This window comes from Grampus griseus (genome assembly GCF_964374135.1).
Source record: "Grampus griseus genome assembly, chromosome: 8".
Classification (NCBI taxonomy): Eukaryota; Metazoa; Chordata; class Mammalia; order Artiodactyla; family Delphinidae; genus Grampus; species Grampus griseus.
In genome coordinates, this window is record NC_139002.1 from 22,406,069 (window position 1) to 22,423,126 (window position 17,058).

Below are 17,058 nucleotides of genomic sequence, written 5' to 3' on the forward strand. Positions count from 1 at the left end.
AACCACCCAAAGACACTAGGATGGCCAGAAGCCATGGAAGGGAGGGATTCTATACCACAAAAAGCACTCAGCCTGGGGTGTCTCAGGGCAAAGAACAAATAGGCTTCTCTGGCTGAGAACAGATCAAAGTAGCACCACAAAGGTTCTGAAAAACTATCAATGGACCTACAATGCCTGGTAGGCCAGGGCCTATGTGCTAAAGCTAAACAAGGTGACTGCCTACTAAAATAAAAGATTTAAATAGGGCCCAGAGTCTCCTAGCATAATAGACAAAATGTCCGGGATACAATTTGAAATCACCTGTCATACCAAGAACCAGGAAAATCACAACTTCAATGAGAAAAGACAACTGACACCAATATCAAGGTGATTTAAAAGCAGCCATCTTAAAAATGTGTCAATGGGCAAATAAATACAAATTATCTTGAAACAAATGAAAAAAAAAAGAAAGAAAATCCTACCAAAGAAATAGAAGTTGTACAAAAGGGCCAAATGAAAATTGTAGAACTGAAAAATACAATAACATATTTTTAAAACTCAGTAACAGAGTGGAGATGACAGAGGATAGAATCAGTGGACTTGAGGACAGATAGAATTTACACAATCTGAACAACAGAGAAAATAGACTAAAATAAATAAATAAGAATGAACAGAGCCTCAGAGACCTGTGGAACAGTAACAAAAGATCCAACATTTGTATCATCAGCGTTTCAGAAGGAGAGAGGGTAGGGCTGAAACAGTATTCAGAGAAATGATATCTAAAAGCTTCCCAAATTTGATAAAATATACAAACCTACACATTCAAGAAGCTGAGTGAAACCCAAACTGGATAAATGCAAAGAAAGACACATCACAATTAAATGTTTGAAGACTAATGATGAAAAAAGTGTTGAAAGCAGTAAAAAACACCTTACCTATAGGGGAACACCAAATTAAATTATCATCTGAAACTATGGAGGCCAGGAGAAAGTGGCACATTTTGCAAGTGCTGAAAGAAAAGAACTGTCAACCCAGAATCCCATATACAGTGAAACTGTCCTTTGTAAATGAAGGAGAAAGAAAGACCTTCTCAGATGAAGGAAAACTTTAAAGAATTTGTCACTAACAGACAGACTCTTAAAGACTGGCCAAAGGAATTTCTTTAAACAGAAAGTAAATGCTAGAGTAAGGGAATTTGGAGCATCAGGAAGAAAGGACAATGGAAGGGAGAAATAATAGTATATAATGGTTGACTCTTCACATGAGTTTTAGAAGTCATATTTGATGCTTGAAACTAAAATTATAACACCATTTGATACTCAAGACAATGATATTTAAAAGTGGAAAAAATAAAGGGACCTAATAGAAATGAGGTCTCCATACTTCACTAGAAGGGGTAAAAGGTTGATAACCGTAGAATGTAATATGCTATATATGTATACTGTAATAATTAGGGCAACTACAGAAACTATATATTTGGAGAACATTTCTTTCCAAAACACCATAAGTAAATCAGGATGGAATCCTTAAAAAAATGTTTAAGCCACAGAATAGAGAAAGAATAGAGACAGAAGAACAAAAAGTAGAGGAAAAAATAGAAAACAGACAATAAAATGGCACGCTTAAGCTCCAACATATATTACCTTAAATATAAATGATCTGCCTGTATCAATCAAGAGGCAAAGATTGACAGAGTGGATTAAAAAAACAAACAAAAAGAACCTTACCTAACTACATCCTATCTACAGGAAACTCACTTCAAATTCAATGACATAGATAAGTTGAAAGTAAAAGAATGAAAAAGATATACCATGCAATCATTAATCAAAAGAAAGGAGGAGTGGCTATATTAAAATTGGATAAGGTGAACTTCAGATCAAGGAATATAACCAGAGACAGAAAGAGATATCATATAACAATAAAAGCCTCAATCCATCAAGAAGATATAACAATCCTAAATTTTTATGAACAAACAACAAATCATCAAAATATGTAAAGCAAATAATGACATAACTGAAAGGAGAGATAAAACCACAATTACAGTTGAAGATTTCAACACTCCTCTCTCAACAATTGATAGAACAACTAGACAGAAAACCAGCAAGTATATAGACCTCACCAGCACCATGAACCAAAAGGTTATAATAGGCATTTATAGAACACTTCACCCAACAACAAAATACACATTCTCTTCAATTGACCATGGAACATAAACCAAAACAGACCATATCCTGGGCCACAAAACAAACATCAACATTTTTTAAAAGTCAAAATCATGCAGAATGTTTTCTGACCACAATGCAATCTAACTAGAAATCAATAACAGAAAGATAACAGGAAAATATTCAAACACATGGAAACCAAACAACATACTGCTAAATAATCCATTGGTCAAAGAGGAAGTTTCAAAGGAAATTTTTTTAGATGATAGAAGTAAATGAAAATACAACATATCAAAATATGTGGTATACTGCTAAAGCAATGTCAAGAGGAAAAGTCATAATACTAAGTGCTTACACTAAAAAAGAGGAAAGGAGAGGAGTCAAGGTGGTGGAATAGGAAGACACGGAATTCATCATTCCTCATGGATACAGAAGGAATTCACCTATGGATGGAACAATTCCCACAGAGCACCTGCTGACCATTAGTGGAAGACTCTGGACACCTAAAAAAATGAAAGAATGAAAAAAAAAAAAAAGAATCAGAAAAGGGACCAGCAACCCCAGCAGGAAGCTGAAGGTGAGTGGAGGTCCCCAGACTCAGAAAAACTCACTCACAGTAGGAAAATCAGCTGGGACAGAAAAGGACCTTAATGAGGATCAAAGGAGAATGCAGTACACGGTCTGTGGAAGGCAAGACAAAGTTAAGAACTGCAGGCAGGGTCTACACTGCAGCTCTGCACCTTCCCGAATTGAGTTGCCAGTTGTGAAAAGGAGCTGGGCACTGGAAAGTAGGCTTTGGAGCACGGACCCAGGGAAGGGACAACTGTTGGCTGTGAAAATACAGACTGAAGGGACAGGAGTAAGAAGCCCCACAACTGGGAAAGTCTTCAGAAAAAGCCTGAGATACCATAAAATAAGAATAAGACATCAGTGTTGAGTGGCACGCAAGGGGCAGAGCCATTATAACCCCTTTTCCCAACCACCTGCTTCTTCAGCCTCCACAGGCACTGGGAGGAGCTCCCACCTGAGCAAGCCCACTCCCCCGCTCTGATCAGGGTCTCCTCTGCCCATGTGGGCTCTGGGGACCTGAGTACCACCCATCCCAAAGCCTCCTTGGGAATCAGCCCTGGACACCCCTGCCTGGGACAAGAATCTGCCGATGCTGCTGGGGGCTGCATTCTAAAGCATGGGGCTGGGGGAAAGGATCCAGGGAGAGGAACACTGTGGGCTGTGTGGATACAGCAGAGGAGATGGGAATGAGGTGGCACGTGGCCGGGAATGCCTGTAGAGGAAGCTTAGTCTGCCTAGAAAGGGAGTCACTATTGTTGAGAGGTGCATGAGGGGCAGGGCCGCCACCACTCCCATTCACCAGAGCCACAGTCTGTTCCAACTACCTGCTGGACCCACTACCTCAGGCAAACTGCAAACACTCCAATTGTGGCTGCAGTACTCAGGCCCCGGCATGAGTGAGTAAGTGTGCCCCAAGCAGCCTCTGCTTTTGCTCCCTCCCACCTGGGCAAGGAAAAGAGCCTGAGGGCAGCACACACGCAGAGGTAGGGTAAAAACCAAAGCTGAGCCCCAGGGGTGGTGCGCCTAAGGAAGAAGAACAGAAATCTTTCCATGCAGCTGCACAAGCTGTGGATTAAATCCCTGAGATCAGCTGGACAAATCCTGCATCTCTGGAATTCCTGAATAGACAGCAAGTGTTTCAACATTTGAAACCAGTCTAGCCTTTGCAGCACTGGACTCTGGGGACAAATGCATGTGGGAATCGGGCCAGGTCAGAGTCTGTGCTGGCTCCACAGTGCCCACAGCAGGTCCAGAGAACTACCTAGAGGTATTGGGGGCTTCCTGGGGAGGCGGGATTGGCTCTGGCTCACTGTGGGAGCAAGGACACTGACAGAGGAGGCCCCAGGAAAATATTCTTCTTACTATTATTCTTATTTTGTTTGTTTTATGTTGCTCAGTTGTTGGCATTGTTACTTTTATTATTTTTTTGCCTTTTATTTTTGGTATTTATTCTTTTTAATCTTTTTCCAATATATGAATTTTTTTATTTCTCTATTTTTAATTTACTTTTTTTTCTTTGTGGTTTATTTCCTTGTGTTTCTTCTTCCTTATCTATTTTTTATTTTATTTTTCTTCTTTACATTGTTTTTATGTGTATATTTTATGTTTTCTTCACTTTTTATGTTGTCTGTTTGCTTTCTGTTTTGCTTTATTTTTCATTCTTTGTTTTTGTTAGTTTAGCCCTTATTGACTGTTCTCATATTAGTATTCTTTTGTTTGTTGGTCTGTTCCCTTGTTTTTTAAATTTTCTTACATTTTTTTTTATTTTTTCTCTTTTTTTCTGAGTGTGTGTGTGTGTGTGTTTGTGTGCTGTGTTGTTGCTGCTGTTTGTTTGATGCAGTTTTTGCTCTTTGTCTTGGGTTTTGTTCATCTGTTTGTTTTCTTTTCATTTTTTTTTCTTTCCTTTTCTCTCAGGTCACACTGTGTGGCTTGTGGGCTCTTGGTTCCCCAGCCAGAGGTCAGGCCTGGGCCTCTGGGGTGGGAGCATAGGCTCCAGGATGCGAGACCACCAGAGAATTCCCAGGTCAGGGAATATTAATCAGTGTATGTCCTCCTAAAAGTATCCATATCAACACCAAGACCAAGCCCCACAGGACTGCCTGCAGGCTCCAGTGCTAGACACCTCACTCCAAACAACCAGCAAGACAGGAACACAGCCCGACCCATCAGTAGGCAGGCTGCCTAAAGTTGTACTAAGCTCACAGACACCCTAAGACACACCACCTGGTGAAGACCTGGACTTCAGAGGGAAAAGACTCACTCCATCCACCATAACGCAGGCACCAGGCCTTCCCACCAAGAAACCTGCACAAGCCCCTGGACCAACCTCACTCACCAGGGGGCAGACAACAGAAGCAAGAGGAACTAAGACCCTGCAACCTTCAGAAAGAAGAACATAAAAACGGTAGGTTAGACAAAATGAGATGACAGAGAAGTATGTTGCAGATGAAGGAAGAACATAAAATCCCACAAGACCATATAAATGAAGAGGAAATAGGGAAATAGGCAATCTACCTGAAAAAGAATTCAGAGTAATGACAGTAAAGATGATCCAAGATCTTGGAAATAGAATGGAGGCATAGATCAAGAAGATTAAAAAGGACCTAGAAGGGCTTCCCTGGTGGCGCAGTGGTTGAGGGTCCGCCTGCAGATGCAGGGGACGCGGGTTAGTGCCCCGGTCTGGGAGGATCCCACATGCCACGGAGTGGCTGGGTCCGTGAGCCATGGCTGCTGGGCCTGCGCGTCCGGAGCCTGTGCTCCACAACGGGAGAGGCCGCAGCAGTGAGAGGCCCACGTACCGCAAAAAAAAAAAAAAAAAAAAGGACTTAGAAGAACTAAAGAACAAACAATCAGTGAAGAACCACACAATAACTGAAATGAAGAATACACTAGGGGAAATCAACAGCAGAATAATTGAGGCAGAAGGACAAATAAGTGAGCTGGAAGATAGAATGGTGGAAATAACTGCCAAGAAGCAGAATAAAGAAAAAGAATGAAAAGAATAAGGACAGTCTCAGAAACCTCTTGGAAAACATTAAATGCACCAACATTCAAATTATAGGGGTCCCAGAAAAGAAGAGAAAGGAAAACGACCTGAGAAAATATTTGAAGAGATTATAGTCGAAAACTTCCCTAACATGGGAAAGGAAACAGTCGGTCAAGTCCAAGAAGTGCAGAGAGTTCCATACAGGATAATCCCAAGGAGAAACATGCCAAGACAAATATTAATCAAAGTAACAAAAATTAAATACAAAGAAAAGTTAAAAGCAGCAAGGGGAAAAAAATAACCTACAAGGGAATCCCCATAATGTTATCAGTTAATTTTTCAGCAGAAACTCTGCAGGTCAGAAGGGAGTGGCAAGACATTTAAAGTTATGAAAGGGCAAAGGCTACAAACAAGACTACTCTACCCAGAGAGGATCTCATTCAGATTTGACAGAGAAAACAAAACCTTTAAGCAAAAGCCAAGAGAATTCAGCACCACCAGATCAGCTTTACAACAAATGCTAAAGGAACTTCTCTAGGCGAGAAACACAAGAACATAAAAAAGGACCTACAAGAACACACGCAAAACAATTAAGAAAATGGTAATAGGAACATACATATATATAATTACCATAAATGTAAATGGATTAAATGTTCCAACCAAAAGACACAACTAACTGAATGGATTAAAAAAACAAGGCCCGTGTATACACTGTCTACAATAGACCCACTTCAGGCCTAAGGGCACATGCAGACTGAAAGTGAGGGGAAGGAAAAAGATATTCCATGCAAATGGGAATCAAAAGAAAGCTGGAGTAGCAATACTCATACCAGACAAGATTGGACTTTAAAATAAAGACTGTTACAAGAGACAAGGAAGGACACTACATAATGGTAAAGGGATCAATCCAAGAAGAAGATATACCAATTATAAATATCTATACACCCAATATAGGAGCACCTCAATATATAAGGCAAATGCTAACAGCCATAAAAGGAGAAATCGACAGTAACACAATAATAGTGAGGGATTTTAACATCCCACTTACACCAGTGGACAGATAATCCAGACCAAAACACAAGCTTTAAATGACACAAGAGACCAAATAGACTTAAATGATATTTATAGGACATTCCACCTGAAAGCGGAAGATTACACTTTCTTCCCAAGTGCTCATGGAATATTCTCAGAATAGATCACATCTTGGCTCACAAATAAAGCCTTGGTAAATTTAAGAAAATTGAAGTCATGTCAAGAATCTTTTCCAACCACAATGCTAGGAGATCATAAATCAATTACAGGAAAATAACTGTAAAAATACAAACACATGGAGGCTAAACAACACGTTACTAAAGAACAAAGAGATTGCTGAAGAAATCAAAGGGGAAATCAAAAAATATCTAGAAAAAAATGACAATGAAAACACCACGGCCCAAAACCTATGGGATGCAGCCAAAGCAGTTCTAAGAGGGAAGTTTATAGCAATACAATCCTACCTCAAGAAACAAGAAAAACCTCAAATAAACAACCTAAACTTACACCTAAAGCAACTAGAGAAAGAAGAACAAACAAAACCCAAAGTTAGTAGAAGGAAAGAAATCATAAATATAAGAGCAGAAATAAACAAAATACAAATGAAGAAAAGAATAGCAAAGATCAGTAAGACCAAAAGCTAGTTCTTTGAGAAGATAAACAAAATTGATAAACTTTTAGCCAGACTCATCAAGAAAAAAAAGAAGAGGACTCAAATCAATAAAATTAGGAGTGAAAAAGGAGAAGTTACAACTGACAACACAGAAATACAAAACATCATAAGAGAGTACTACAAGCATAAACTATATGCTAATAAAATGGACCACCTGGAAGAAAAGGACAAATTCTTAGAAAAATACAACCTTCGAAAACTGAACCAGGAAGAAATAGAAAATATGAACAGACCAATCATAAGGAATGAAGCTGAAACTGTGATTAAAAATCGTCCAACAAACAAAAGTCCAGGACCAGATGGCTTCACAGGTCAATTCATCAAACATTTAGAGAAGAGATAACACCTATCCTTCTCAAACTCTTCCAATAAATTGCAGAGGATAGAACACAACCAAACTCATTCTATGAGGCCACCATCACCCTGATACCAAAATCAGACAAAGATACCACAAATAAATAAAACTACAGGCCAATATCACTGATGAATATAGATGCAAAAATCCTCAACATAATACTAGCAAACTGAATCCAACAACACATTAAAAGGATAATACACCATGACCAAGTGGGGTTTATCCCAGGAATGCAAGGATTCTTCAATATATGCAAATCAATCAATGTGATATACCATATTAACAAATTGAAGAATAAAAACTATATGATCTCAGTAGATGCAGAAAAAGCTTTGGACAAAATTCAACACCCATTTATGATAAAAACTCTCCACAAAGTGGGCATAGCAGGAACCTACCTCAATATAATAGAGGCCATATATGACAAACCCACAGCAAACATTATCCTCAATGCTGAAAAACTGAAAGCATTTCCTCTAACATCAGGAAAAAGACAAGGGTGTCTCACCCCTTGTCTCACCACTCTTATTCAACATAGTTTTGGAAGTTCTAGCCACAGCAGTCAGAGAAGAAAAAGAAATAAGAGGACTTCAAATTGGAAAAGAAGAAGTAAAAGTCTCAATGTTTGCAGATGATGGGATCCTATACATAAAAATTCCTACAGATGCCACCAGAAAACTACTAGAGCTAATCAATGATTTTAGTAACGTTGCAGGACACAAAATTAATGCATAGAAATCTCTTTCATATACACTAACAACAAAAGATCAGAAAGAGAAATTAAGGAAACAATCCCATTTACCATTGCAACAAAAAGAATATATCCAAGTATTTAGGAATAAACCTACCTAAGGAGGCAAAAGACCTGTACACAAAAAACTATAAAATATTGATGAAAGAAATCAAAGATGACCCAAAGAGATGGAGAGATATACCATGTTCTTAGATTGAAAGAATCAATTTGTGAAAACGACTATACTACCTGAAGCAATCTACAGATTCAATACAATCCCTATCAAATTACCAATGGAAATTTTCACAGAACTAGAACAGAAAATTTTACAATTTGTATGGAAACACAACAGACCCCGAATAGCCAAAGCAATCTTCAGATAAAGAACCAGAGCTTGGTGAATCAGGCTCCCTGACTTCAGAATATATTACAAAGCTACAGTAATCAAGACAGTATGGTACTAGCACAGAAACAGAAATATAGATCAATGGAACAGGATAGAAACCCCAGAGGTAACCGCAAACACCTTTGGTCACCTAATCTATGACAAAGGAGGTAAAAATATACAATGGAGAAAAGACAGTCTCTTCAATAAGTGGTGCTGGAAAAACTGGACAGCTACAAGTAGAAGAATGATATTGGAACACTCCCTAACACCATACACAAAAATAAACTCAAAATGGATTAAAGACCTAAATCTAAGGCCAGACACTATAAAACTCTTTGAGGAACACATAGGCAGAACACTCTTTGATATAAATCATAGCAGGATCTTTTTGACCCACCTCCTACAGTAATGAAAATAAAAATTAAAATAAACACATGGGACCTAATTAAACTTAAAAGCTCTTGTACAGCAAAGGAAACCATAAACAAGATGAAAAGACAACCCTCAGAATAGGAGAAAATACTTGTAAATAAAGCAACTGACAAAGGATTAATCTCCAAATTATATAAGCAGCTCATGCAGCTCAATATCAAAGAAACAAACAATCCAATCAAAAAGTGGGTGGAAGACCTAAATAGACATTTCTCCAAAGAAGACATACAGATGGTCAAGATGTACATGAAAAGATGCTCAACATCACTAATTAGTAGAGAAATGCAAATCAAAACTACAATAAGGTATCACCTCACACTGGTCAGAATGGCCATCATCAAAAAATCTAAAAATAAGAAATGCTGGAGAGGGTGTGAGCCCTCTTACTGTTGGTGGGACTGTAAATTGATACAACCACTATGGAAAACAATATGGAGGTTCCTTAAAAATCTATAAATAGAACAATCATATGAACCAGCAATCCCAATACTGGGCATGTACCCTGAGAAAGCCATAATTCAAAAAGACTCATGCACCCCAGTGTTCATAGCAGCACTATTTACAATAGCCAGGACATGGAAGCAACCTAAATGTCCATCAACAGAGGAGTGGATAAGGAAGGTATGGTATATATGTAGAATGGAATATTACTCAGCCATAAAAAGAAACAAAATTGGGTCATTTTTAGAGATGTGGGTGGACCTAGAGAGTATCATACAGAGTGAAGTAAGAAAGAGAAAAACAAATATCATATATTAATGCATATATGGAGAATCTAGAAAAATGGTATAAATGACCTTATTTGCCAGGCAGAAATAGAGATACAGACATAGAGGAAAAAATGTATGAATACCAAGGGGGACAGTGGTGGGGTGAGAAGAATTGGGAGATTGAGATTGACACATATACACTACTGATACTATGTATAAAAAAGACAGCTGATGGGAACATACTGTATAGCACACAGAACTCTACTTAATGCCCTGTCATGTCCTAAATGGGAGGGGAAGCCAAAAGGGAGGGGATATACGTATGGCTAATTCATTTTGCTGTACAGTAGAAGCTAACACAACATTGTAAAGCAACTATACAACAATAAAAATTAATTTAAAAAAATTTAAAAAGAGGAAAGATCTCAAATCAATAAACTAACTTCCTACCTCAAGAAACTATAATAAGAAGAGCAAAATAACCCAAAGCAAGGAGAAGGAAGGAAGCAATAAGGATTAGAGCAGAACTCTATAAAATTGAATTTAGGAAAACAATAAAGATTATCCATAAAACAAAATGTTGGTTCATTGAACAAAATTAATAAAATTGATAGGGCTTCCCTGGTGGCACAGTGGTTGAGAGTCTGCCTGCCGATGCAGGGGACACGGGTTCATGCCCCGGTCCGGGAAGATCCCATATGCCACGGAGCGGCTGGGCCCTCGAGCCATGGCCACTGAGCCTGTGCGTCTGGAGCCTATGCTCCACAACAGGAGAGGCCACAACAGTGAGAGGCCCGCGTACCGCAAAATAAATAAATAAATAAAAATAAAATAAAATTGATAAACCTTTATGTAGACTGATGAGAAAACAACCCCATAAACCACCAATATCAGGAATAAAACAGGATATCATCATAGGTCCTGCAGCCATTAAAAGGATAGTAAGAGAATACTACAAATATTTTTTAACACTCATAAATTTGACAGCTTAAAAGAGGTGGAAAAATTCCTCAAAAACCACACAGTACCAAACCTCAATCAAGGTGTAATTGATAATCTGAACAGTCCTAAGGCAGAAATAGAACCTCAGCCTAAACCTCACACCTTATACAAAAATTAGAGGACTTCCCTGGTGGCACGGTGGTTAAGAATCTGCCTGCCAATGCAGGGGACACAGGTTCAAACCCTGGTCCTGGAAGATCCCACATGCCGCAGAACAACTACATGCATGCACCACAACTACTGAGCCTGTGCTCTAGAGCCCGCGAGCCACAACTACTGAGCCTGTGTGCAACAACTACTGAAGCCCATGCCCCTAGAGCCCATGCTCTGCAACAAGAGAAGCTCCCACTATGAGAAGCCCATGCAGTGCAATGAAGAGTAGCCCCTGCTCACAACCAGAGAAGAGCCTGCACGCAGCAACAAAGACACAATGTGGCCAAAAATAAAATAAATAATTTTTAAAAATTAATTGCAAATGGATCATGTCCTTAAATGTAGATTTTAAACTATAAAATCTTCAGGAAAAAGACAACTGAAGATCTTCAGGATCTAGAGCTAGGTATACAGTGCTTAGATTTGACACTAAAAGCCTGATATATAGAAGAAAAAAAAAAAGATACTTTGGACCTCATCAGAATTTAAAATTTTCCTCTGTCATACAACACATGAAGAGGATGTGTTACAGAATGGGAGAAAATATTTGCAAGCTACATATTTGACAAAGGACTGGTATCTAGAATACATAGAAAAAGAACTCTCAAAACTCAACAGGAAAAAAAAAATTTAAGTCTAATCTGGCATGTAAGGAGCTTGAAAGTTATCACTCATCCCCATAGGAAAAAGCTAAACAAACAAAACCAAGAACTCTTCTCAGATTCATCAAAGAGTGGAGGTTACAGAGAAAACTGCTGCCCAAAAATTAGAAAGACAGACAGGTGGATACAGAGAATCACAGCTTACCAGAGCAGAAGCCTCTGTGGGAACCAGTCCTGAATAGGAATGCTTAACCTATAGTTGATGGACTGCTGAGGGCTCAGGGCAGACAACAGCGAGAGTTAAGAGCTCCAGGGTGCCCAGACTTGAGGGACTTTTGCCAGTTTTACCTCCAAGAGCCCTACCAGGTTCTCACAGTGAAGATCAGAAAAGATCCCCTAAAGCTCTCATCAAGGAGAGGAGAAAAGTAGTCATTTTGAAATATGCCCAGAGCATTCTGTTCTCTTCCTGTTAAAGGCCTGTCCTCAAGGAAAACTATTTTACCAGAGCCTAACAAACAGAGAGGAAAGGTTACACTCAACTCCAGCCCACTCTAGACTTCCATGTGGAGGAAGGGAAATACCTAACTTCAGCACCCATAGTCTTCCCGTCTCACCTGAGGGAGATTAAAAAACAAAAAAAACTGAGCATCTTAGTCATCAGAAATGTTTCTTTTTCAATTTTTTGTACAGTGTTAGGAAGTGTTCTAATTTCATTCTTTACACATAGCTGTCCAGTTTCCCAGCACCACTTATTGAGGAAGCTGTCTTTTCTCCATTGTATATTTTTGCCTCCTTTGTCAAAGATAAAGTGACCATATGTGTGTGGGTTTATCTCTGGGCTTTCTATCCTGTTCCGTTGATCTATAGTTCTGTTTCTGTGCCAGTACCATACTGTCTTGATTACTGTAGCTTTGTAGAATAGTCTGAAGTCTGGGAGCTTGATTCCTCCAGCTCCATTTTTCTTTCTCAATATTGCTTTGGCTATTCTGGGTCTTTTCTGTTTCCATACAAATTGTGAAATTTTTTGTTCTAGTTCTGTGAAGAATGCCATTGGTAGTTTTATAGGGATTGTATTGAATCTGTAGATTGCTTTGGGTAGTATAGTCATATTCACAATCTTGATTCTTCCAATCCAAGAACATGGTCCAGACACTATACAACTCTTAGAATAAAACATAGGCAGAACACTCTTTGATATAAATCGCAGCAAGATCCTTCTTGACCCACCTCCTAGAGTAATGGAAATAAAAACAAAAGTAAATAAATAGGACCTAATGAAACTTAAAAGCTTTTGCACAATAAAGGAAGCCATAAACAAGACGAAAAGACAACCCTCAGAATGGGAGAAGATATTTGCAAATGCAGCAACTGACAAAGGATTAATCTCCAAAATATACAAGCAGCTCTGAAGCTCAATATCCAAAAAAACAAAAAACCCAATCCAAAAATGGATGGAAGGCCAAAATAGACATTTCTCTAGAGAAGACATACAGATGGCCAGACAACACGTGAAAAGATGCTCAACATCACTAATTATTAGAGAAATGCAAATCAAAACTATAATGAGTTTTCACCTCACACTGGTGAGAATGGTCATCATCAAAAAATCTACAGGGCTTCCCTGGTGGCACAGTGGTTGAGAATTTGCCTGGTCTGGAAGGATCCCACATGCCGTGGAGCAACTAGGCCCATAAACCACAACTACTGAACCTGCACTTCTGGAGCCTGGGCTCTGCAACAAGAGAGGCTGCGATAGTGAGGGGCCTGTGCACAGCGATGAAGAGTGGCCCCCGCATGCCACAACTAGAGAAAGCCCTCACACAGAAACAAAGACGCAACACAGCAAAAATAAATAAATTAATTAATAAACTCCTACCCCCAACATCAAAAAAAAAAATCTACAAACAATAAATGCTGGAGAGGATGTGTAGAAAAAGGAACCCTCTTGCACTGTTGGTGGGAATGTAAATTGATAAAGCCACTTTGGAGAACAGTATGGAGGTTCCTTAAAAAGCTAAAAATAGAACTACCATATGACCCAGCAATCCCACTATTGGGCATATACCCTGAGAAAACCATAATTCAAAAAGATAGAGAGGAACAAAGATGGTGGAGTAGAAGGACGTGCTCACATTCCCTCTTGGGAGAACACCAGAATCACAACTAGCTGCTGGACAACCATCGACAGGAAGACACTGGAACTCGCCAAAAAAGATACCCCACATCCAAAGACAAAGGAGAAGCCACAATGAGATGGTAGGAGGGGCACAATCACAGTAAAATCAAATCCCATTACTGCTGCATGGGTGACTCACAGACTGGAGAACACTTATACCACAGAAGTCCACCCACTGGAGTGAAGGTTCTGAGCCCCACATCAGGCTTCCTAACCTGGGGGTCCGGAACAGGAGGAGGAATTCCTAGAGAATCAGACTTGGAAGACTAGTGGGAATTTATTGCAGGACTTTGACAGGACTGGGGGAAACAGAGACTCCACTCTTGGAGGGCACACACAAAGTACTGTGTGCATTGGGAACCAGGGCAAGGAGCAGTGACCCCAGAGGAGACTGAACCAGACCTACCTGCTAGTGTTGGAGAGTCTCCTGCAGAGGCAGGGCATGGCTGTGACTCACCGTGGGGACAAGGAAACTGGCACCAGAAGTTCTGGGAAGTACTCCTTGGCATGAGCCCTCCCAGAGTCGTCCATTAGCCCCACCAAAGAGCCCAGGGAGGCTCCAGTGTTGGGTTGCCTCAGGCCAAACAACCAACAGGGAGGGAACACAGCCTAACCCATCAACAGTCAAGTGGATTAAAGTTTTACTGAGCTCTGCCCACCAGAGCAACAGTCAGCTCTACCCACCACCAGTCCCTCCCATCAAGCCTCTTAGATAGCCTCATCCACCAGAGGGCAGACAGCAGATTCAAGAAGAACTACAATCCTGCAGCCTGTGGAATAAAAACCACAGTCACAGAAATATAGACAAGATGAAAAGGCAGAGGGCTATGTACCAGATGAAGGAACAAGATAAAACGCCAGAAAAACAACTAAATGAAGTGAAGACAGGCAACCTCCCAGAAAAATAATTCAGAATAATGATAGTGAAGATGATCCAGGACCTCAGAAGAGGAATGGAGGCAAAGATCAAGAAGATGCAAGAAATGTTTAACAAAGACCTAAAAGAATTAAAGAACAAACAGAGATGAACAATACAATAACTGAAATGAAAACTACATTAGAAGGAATCAGTAGCAGAATAACTGAGACAGAAGAATGGATAAGTGACCTGGAAGGCAGAATGGTGGAATTCACTGCTGCAGAACAGAATAAACAAAAAAGAATGAAAAGAAATGAAGACAGCTTAGGAGACCTCTGGGACAACATTAAACAAAACAACATTCGCACTATAGGGGTCCCAGAAGGAGAAGAGAGAGACAAAGGACCAGAGAAAATATTTGAAGAGATTATAGCCAAAAAGTTCCCTAACATGGGAAAGGAAATATACACCCAAGTCCAGGAAGCACAGTGAGTCCCATAAACGATAATCCAAAGGAGAAACATGCTGAGACACATAGTAATCAAATTGGCAAAAATTAAAGACAAAGAAAAATTATTGAAAGCAGCAAGGGAAAATTGAAAAACACCATACAAGGGAAATTCCATAAGGTTAACAGCTGATTTCTCAGCAGAAACTCTACAAGTCACAAGGGAGTGGCAAGACATACTTAAAGTGATGAGGGGAAGAACCTACAACCAAGATTACTCTACCAGCAAGAATCTCATTCAGATTCGACAGAGAAATCAAAAGCTTTACAGACGAGCAAAAGCTAAGAGAATTCAGCACCACCAAACCAGCTCTACAGAAAATGCTAAAGGAACTTCTCTAAGTGGGAAACACAAGAGAAGAAAAGGAATTACAAAAGCAAACCCAAAACAATTAAGAAAATGGTCACAGGAACATTACCTTAAATGTGAATGGATTAAATGCTCCAACTAAAAGAAACAGGCTTGCTGAATAGATACAAAAACAAGACCCATATATATGCTGTCTACAAGAGACCCACTTCAGACCTAGGGACACATACAGACTGAAAGTGAGGGGATGGAAAAAGATATTCCATGCAAAAGGAAATCAAAAGAAAGCTGGAGTAGCAATTCCCATATCAGACAAAATAGACTTTAAAACAAAGACTATTACAAGAGACAAATAGGGACACTACATAATGATCAAGGGATCAGTCCAAGAAGAAGATATAACAATTATAAATATATATGCAGCCAACATAGGAGTACCTCAATGCATAAGGCAACTGCTAACAGCTATAAAAGAGGAAATCAACAGTAACACAATAATAGTGGGGAACTTTAACACCTCACTTACACCAATGGACAGATCATCCAAAATGAAAATAAATAAGGAAACAGAAGCTTTAAATTACACAATGGACCAGATAGATTTAATTGATATTTATAGGACATTCCATCCAAAAAAAGCAGATTACACTTTCTTCTGAAGTGCATATGGAACATTCTCCAGGATAGATCACATCTTGGGTCACAAATCAAGCCTCAGTAAATTTAAGAAAATTGAAATCATATCAAGCATCTTTTCTGACCACAATGCTATGAGATTAGAAATGAATTACAGGGAAAAAAATGAAAAAACCACAAACACATGGAGGCTAAACAGTATGTCACTAAATAACCAGGATATCACTGAAGAAATCAGAGGAAATCAAAAAATTCCTAAAGACAAATAACAATGAAAACACGATGATCTAAAACCTATGGGATGCGGCAAAAGCAGGTCTAAGAGGGAAGTTTATAGCTATACAAGCCTACCTCAAGAAACAAGAAAAATCTCAAGTAAACAATCTAACCTTACACCTAAAGGAACTAGAGAAAGAAGAACAAACAAAACCCAAAGTTAGCAGATGGAAAGAAATCATAAAGATCAGAACAGAAATAAATGAAATAGAAACAAAGAAAACAATAGCAACGATCAATAAAAATAAAAGCTGGTTCTTTGAGAAGATAAACAAAACTGATAAACCATTAGCCAAATTCATCAAGAAAAAGAGGGAGAGGACTCAAATCAATAAAATTAGAAATGAAAAAGGAGAAGTTACAACAGACACTGCAGAAATACAAAGTATCCTAAGAGACTACGACCAGCAACTCTATGCCAATAAAATGGACAACCTGGAAGAAATGGACAAATTCTTAGAAAGATATAACCTTCTAAGACGGAACAAGGAAGAAATAGAAAATATGAACAGACCA